The sequence below is a fragment of the Moschus berezovskii genome, chromosome 19, assembly GCF_049115385.1.
Source record: "Moschus berezovskii isolate FMDL1 chromosome 19, NW_MosBer_1.0, whole genome shotgun sequence".
Taxonomy (NCBI): Eukaryota; Metazoa; Chordata; class Mammalia; order Artiodactyla; family Moschidae; genus Moschus; species Moschus berezovskii.
Genome location: NC_142478.1, coordinates 73,610,779 through 73,618,470, shown reverse-complemented (window position 1 = coordinate 73,618,470; position 7,692 = coordinate 73,610,779).

The window sequence follows — 7,692 nt, the reverse complement described above, 5'->3', positions numbered from 1 at the left end:
GCAATTCCTATCCAATTACCAATGGCATTTTTTCACAGAACTAGAACAAAATATCTTAAAATTTATATGGAGACACAAAGGACCCCAAGTAGCCAAAGCAATCTTGAGAAAGAAAAATGGAGCTGGAGGAAGCAGGCTCCCTGACTTCAAATTATACTACAGAGCTATAGTGATCAAAACAGTGTGGTAATGGCACAAAAACAGAAATATAGATCAATATTTAGATCAATATAGATCAATATTTAGACCCTAAATAGAAATATAGATCAATCAAAATATAGAACAGGATGGAAAGTCCAGAAATAAATCCATGCACCTATGGTCAATTAATCTATGACAAAGGAGGCAAGATTACAGAACTGCAGAAAGGCAGTCTCTTCAACAAATGGCGCTGGGAAAACTGGACAGCTGCAAAAAAAAAAAAAAAATGACGTTAGATCATTCTTTAACACCATACATAAAAATAAGTTCAAAATGGATTAAAGACCTGAATGTAAGGCTGGAAATCATAGAATTCCTAGAGAAACATTCTGACATAAATCATAACAATATTTTTTTTTTCAGATCTGTCTCCTAAGCAAAGAAAATGAAACTTTGAGAAAAAAAGAGAAAATAAACAAATAGAACCTAATTAAACTTAAAAGCTTTTGCACTACAAAGGAAACCTACTAAAAGGGAGAAAACAGTTGCAAATGATATGACTAATAAAGGGTTAATACCCAAAATATGTAAACAGCTCATACAACTCAACATCAATAAAAACAAACATCCCAATTTAAAAATGGCCAGAAGACCTGAATAAACATTTTCTTCAGTCCATGGGCTCTCTTCATCCCCTCTGGCATCTTGCTACTGACCCCCTCTTCTCATATTTCCAGTTGAGCCAGACTTAGGTTCTGCCTGGGTCCCAAAGTCTTGATAGTCTGTGGGTAGAGGGACAGATAGGAGATTCCCGGGAGCTCTGCTCAGTTCAGGACCCTTGGCTCTTTCTCTGTGACCTTTAGCAGGGCCTATATCTTGAGCCTTATCACATAATGAGTTTGGTACATTCATAGGCCAATAAATCAGAAGGTACTCCTCTCTCAGAAGGTACATAATTTAGGTGATAACCTCAGTCATGCCAACATGCTGCTGCTTAGTCGCTTCAGGCGTGTCCAACTCTGTGTGACCCTATGGACTGCAGTCTGCCACACTCCTCTATCCACGGGATTCTCTAGGCAAGAGTACTAGAGTGGGTTGCCTTCCTCCAGGGCATCTTCCCAACCTAGGGATCGAACCCAGGTCTCCCGCCTTGCAGGCAGATTCTTTACCACTGAGCCACCAGGGAAGCCTCATGCCAACATACCCCCACTGCAAAAATGTTTAAGGGAGCAGTTTCTAATTCTGTTATCACAGCTCCCTGATTACACGTGTCACAAAGGCATCCACGGCTTCCACACCTAGGAGCCCAGAGCCAAAGTCTTGCCAAAGACGGCTCACCACCCAGAGGAAGACAACTGGTCTACATTTCCAAATCTGCTCACCTAGATTGTAACTTGCTCAGCTTCTTTCAGACGAGATCGGGCGCGTTCAGGGTGGTATGGCCGTAGACAGCTTCTTTCAAAGATCTGGAAATTCCATGGCTTGACTGTGAACCCTGGAAAGTTCACTGGAGATGGCATGACTCATCCTCCGTCTTTCACTTATGGGACACTGAGGCTTAGTGAGGTCGTGTGGCTCAGCCAGAGCTCAGGCTCGCTGCCGCCTTAATGCTGGCCCCATGTCGCCCCCAGGTTTCTGGGCCCATGGAGTCAGTCTTTTCATGCCTCTTTCGGTGCTTTCCTCACCCCTCCCCCAGCAGCCTCCCAGACCATTATCTCTCCCCAGATTGTTGCTGCAGACTCTTGCGGTTTCCCTTCTCCAAGTCTCCACTTCTACTAGTCCATCCTGGGTGACGTGCCGAGTCACACTCTGACCTGAAAATTGTCAAGGGCTCCCCCTTCCTGCCAAAGAAAACCCAAAAGCCTTGACCTGGTGTTCAAGGCCCATCACCATCTGACACCAACTTGCTAATAGCTTCCCATTCCCCTTGACCTCCCCTCCCCACAGACCCTAGGCCTAGCCTAAACCAGCTGATTGCTGTTCCTAGTATCTCCCTTCTGCTTCTGCATTTGGTCATGCTACTTCTTCTACTGAGTTTGCGAGACTGGACTACCCACTGATCACCTGTCATCTCCACCTGTCCAAACCACTTTCCCATAAGGCTTGACTCAAATGCCCTCCCACCCCAAGAAGCTTCCCCATACTCCATTCCCAATGGAAATTATTGCTCCCACCTCAAAACCCTTGGGCTCAAGACCTTGGGCTTCCCAGGTGGCACTAAAAAAATAAAAAAACCTGCCTGTGAATGCAGGAGACATAAAGAGACACAGGTTCGATCCCAGGGTCAGGAAGATCCCCTGGAAGAGGACTTGGTAACCCACTCCAAGTATTCTTGCCTAGAGAATCCCTTGGACAGAGGAGCCTGGCAGGCTATGGAAGGCTACAGTCCATAGGGTCGAACAGAATCGGACAGGACTGAAGTGACTTAGCACCACACACAAGACCCTATGATGGATAAACCTTAAGCCTTAGGTATTTATGTACCTGTTTTCTCTCCTAATAGGATACAAACTTTCTCAAAAACAGAGTACATATTGATTTGTCTGTATGTTTCCCACAGGCCCAGCATGGTACCTTTTATTCATTGATTAATTCTTTCATTCATAATTTGCTGAATGGAATTTTGGAGTCCAAGAGACCTGAGCATGAGTCCATAACTCTATTTATCTAGTACTAGATAGATCATGCTAGTAGTATGACCTTGAGCAAAACACTTAACCATTCTGAGTCTCAGGTTTTCTCTGCTGCGAAATGAGGATAAGACCTTAAGTCGCAGTATTACTGTAATGATTAATGAGGTGACATATACGATATGTTTAGCACAATGCCTTATACATATTAATAGTAATTATTCAATTAATAAGGCAGTACTAATAATAAAAATAAACATAGCTCCTGCTATGTGCCTGGAATTGTGGAGAATGCTAGGGATACAGAGGTAAATAAAGCAAGGCCCATGCCTTGGAAGACTCAGAGACCAGTGGGGGAGCAGACAACAAGGGCACATCTAGGCGCCACATCATACAGGGTGAGAAGAGCTATGACAAAGACACCCATGGGGTGATCTAGAACTTCTGAAAGGGGCCTGAATTGGGGCTGTGCCCCAGGAGGCAGGGGCTCAGGGAAAGCTCCCAGAAGAGTGATGTGAGCAGTTTGGGAAATCCCATGGATGGAGGAGCCTGGTAGGCTGCGGTCCATGGGGTCGCTAAGAGTCGGACACGACTGAGCGACTTCATTTCACTTTTCACATTCATGCATTGGAGAAGGAAATGGCAACCCACTCCAGTGTTCTTGCCTGGAGAATCCCAGGGGCGGGGGAGCCTGGTGGGCTGACGTCTATGGGGTCGCACAGAGTCGGACACGACTGAAGTGACTTAGCAGCAGCAGCAGTGATAATGATCCAGGGGAAAGAGGCAAAATAGGAAAGAGGGGCACAAGGCACAGCATGAGACAAAGGAGCACAGCGCAGGTCAGAGCACCACTGTACCCGCACACAGCCGGTGCTCAGTAAGTATCTGCTGATAAGAGGCAGCCTGGGGTGCAGGGCAGAGCCACAGGATCGTCTGCCACAGTCATGGTGGCTGACCCTGGGTAAGTCTCGTTCCTGTCCTGAGCTCACTGTCCTCAGGTGACCTACTCCCTTATGCTGAGGTCTGGGAAGGAAACTGAGCCTCTGCTTGGTGTTCCCTCACTCCTCCAGCTGAGTCAGGTAAGGGCATGTTTCCACTTGCTCCATTCAGGAGTCTGGCCTAAGAGGTTGGCAGCACCCTCTTTAGGTCACACCTGTGTCTGAAGCAAGAAACACTAATCATTTTATGAGCATTGTCACACCCTCTTCCTGGGAAATTTTCCTTTTCACAGCTGGGGTGGGGAACCCAGAGACTCCAGAGAGCTACCTGGCATCAGGTTTTATCCACAGGACACCTTTTGTGGACTAGGGGCAATCACAGAATTCAAGGCAAAAATAAGCATCCTCAATGAGTATAATTCTTGTTTATCTGGTAAGAAACAAATAAACTACATTTTAAACATTTTAAAACAATCTTTTTGAATGGAAAATTACTGATTTATATAAAACTGGTCAATTCCGTCAATGCAATATTTTCTTCCGATTTTATTAAGATACAACTGGTATGTGTGCCTATACGCTCAGTCACTAAGTCATGTCCTGCTCTTTTGTGACCCCATGGACTGTAGCCTGCCAGGCTCCTCTGCCCATGGGATTTCCCAGGGACCAATACTGGACAAGAACAAGAGCAGCAACCTGAACACCCAGCCCCTCCAAGAAGGGAAGGGAGGGTAGATGGGGAGAGGGCAGGTGAGCGAGTTACCTATGGCTTCTCTAACAAATTACCACAAACCTGGTGGCTTACAACAACACACAACTTTGATTCAAGTGATGGAAACCTAGTGTAAGCTTGTTGTTTAGTCGCTAAGTCATGTCCAAACCTTTCACAACAGTAACCCTCCAGGCTCCTCTGTCCATGGGATTTCCCAGGCAAGAATACTGGATTAGGTTGCCATTTTCTTCTCCAGGGAATCTTACCAACGCAGGGATCAAGCCCACATCTCCTGCAGTAGCAAGCAAATTCTTCACCATTGAGCCACCTGGGACACCCAGTTTAACCTTACGTAAGGGGAAACAGAACAAGGAAAAAACAAAGTGTAAGTAATGTATTTGCATATTCAACAAAATTGGGAGAAGGACAATGGGAGCTGATTTATGCATGACTGAATCCAGAAACCCAAATGATGTCAAGACTTCCTTGTTCTAACTTTGTGCTTCATCTCTGCTTCTTCTACGTTGACTGTCAGACTGTAGCTGAGCATTCCCATCTGGCATAGAACATATTCACTATTGAAAAGTATTTTTAAGTCATTCAGGACCCAAAAAAAGCACTATCAACAATTTTCCTTTCCAGGTCTTATGTATGTTATTGTATACACATCTGACAGGCCCTAATATGTGTGCTCACATACATACAAACATGCATACATAATTATTTGTTGTTGTTTAGTTGCAAAGTTGTGTCTGACTTTTCTGCGACCCCACAGACTATAGCCCCCCAGGGTCCTCTGTCCATGGGATTTCCCAGGCAAGAAGACAGGAATGGGTTGCCATTTCCTTCCCCAGGGGATCTTCCCAACCCAGGGATCAAACTCGTGTCTCCTGCTTGGCAGGCAGATTCTTTACCACTGAGCCACCTGGGAAGATGACATAATTTTCTAGGGAGCATTTATCGTGTGCATATGGCTTTGTAGCCTACTTTTGTTACTTTGTACTCTTTTATGTAGATTTTCCTTGTTATTAAACTTTATCTGAAAATGGGGGAAAAGCACACAACTATTATTACAGTTTTGGCTCCAAAGTCAGAATTCTAAAATTAGTTTCCCTGGGCTGAAATTAAGCAGGGCTGCACTGCCTCCAGAAGCTTTAGAAGAGAATCTGTTTGCTTGCTTTTCCCCTTCTAGAATTACATGCCCATGGCCCCTTTGTCCACCTGCAAAGTCTTCTGTGTCAAGTCTTCCTCTGTCTCTCTTACAAGAGCCTTTGTGATGACACTGGGCCACATAAATAAACCACGATAATCTCCCCATCTTAAAATTCTTACATGCACATCTGCAAAATCCCATATAAAGTAACATTGGCAAGTTCTAGGGATTCAGACATACATGCTTTGAGGGACCATTACTCAGCCTTCCACCACAGAGAAGCACTCACAAGCTGACAGAAGGAGATATGTCTCAAACACACCCAACGAGGAGGAGGCAGCCAAGCCAGATGCTGAACTGGAGTCACATCCCACACTCAGCAGGAAAGTCACGAGTTGAAACTCTTGGCCACCATCCAATCTTGCTGGTTTGTGATTTAAATAAATGTTCCCATGGACCCCTACCTCCACCACCACATATTTAAAGCAGAAACTTAGGGAGCAGAGTCTCAGAGCCTGGAAAACTTTGCTGCCCACTCACTCCTGCAAAGGGCCCACTCCTCCTAGGGTTCCTCACAACACTAACTGGAAACCACCTGTGAAGCCCACCACCCTTGATTTTATTCTTTTTTTTTTTTTTTCCACTGCTTTAAGTCTTAGTTGCGGCATTCAGGATCTTCTGTTGTGGCATCATTCGGACTCTCTAGTTGTGAGGTATCATGCGGGATCTTAGTTCCCCTACCAGGAGTCGAACCTGTGTCTGCTGCATTGCAAGGCAAATTCTTAACCATTGGACCAAAAGGGAAGCCCCGCCTGCCCTTGATTTTAGACACTTCTCATCTGTCAGAGCTCTCTTGCCCTGCCCACCTCATAGCTGACTCTCACCAGGCTGCCCTGAATAATGCCCTACACATAGTTCAGTCCGGGGGAGTCCAAAGGTAATCAGACACTGTCTTCAAGCTCACTGGAGAGATGCCACTTACATACTCACTGTTCCTTCCTCAACTGTTTTACTTCTGCCCAGACTGCCCTGCCCTGTAATAACAGGGATGATAATACTAACACTGCCATGTTAATATTACGGCAGCTACTCACCATGTACTAGGCAGTAGGCTAGGCAGTTTTCAGTATATTTGCTAGTTTAATTTTCATAAGAATCTGAATATTACCAGGTTCCATTGATGAAGAAACTAAGATGCACAGAAGTGAAATAAATGGCCCAAAATCAGAAGTAGTAAGAGACAAAGCTGAAATCTGAAATGTACATCTTAGTCTGTGTCTTTGGCATAATCAACCATCATTCAAGTCTTCCATAATTAACCACACCCAGCAAGGATTCTACCCTTTCTCTGGCATCCCAACGCCGTATAATAATAATAATAAATAACCTGATTTTAAATTTCAGCAAAGGACCATAAATAGACATTTTTTCTAAAGAAGACACACAAATCACAACCAAGTATGTAATGGTGCTCAACATCACTAATCATCAGAGAGAAGAAAACCAAAGTGACAATGAGAGAGATTTCGCCTTCTAATGCAGGAGGTATGGGTTCGATCCCTGGTCAGGGAACTAACGCCTTGATGCCAAAAAACAAAAACACGTAATGAAAGTAATGCTGTAACAAATTCAATTAAAAAAATTTTTAAATAGTCCACATCAAAAAAAAATCTTGAAAAAAAAACTCAATGAGATATCAACTCACACACGTTAAGATGACTGAGTCTAAAGTTTGTATGGGAACGTCCCTGGTGGTCCAGCAGTTAATAATCCTTGCAGTGCAGGGAATGCGGGTTCATCTCTGACGGGGGAACTAAGATCCCACATGTGACTAAACCCGTGTGCCACACGGGAAGATCTCACACAGTGCAGTGAAAGCCCCCGTGCCACAACTAAGACCAGATGCAGCCAAGTAAGCATTTTCAGAAATAAAGTCTGCATGCAGGCCAAAGTCCCAGAGTAGACAACACAGTACTGAAGATGAGGAACACAGTCGGGGGACTGACACTAAATAAACAAAGTCTGCATGCAGGCCAAAGCCCCAGAATAGACAACACAGTGTTGAAGATGAGGGACACAGTTGGGGGACTGACACTACCCAACTTCAAGACTTACTAT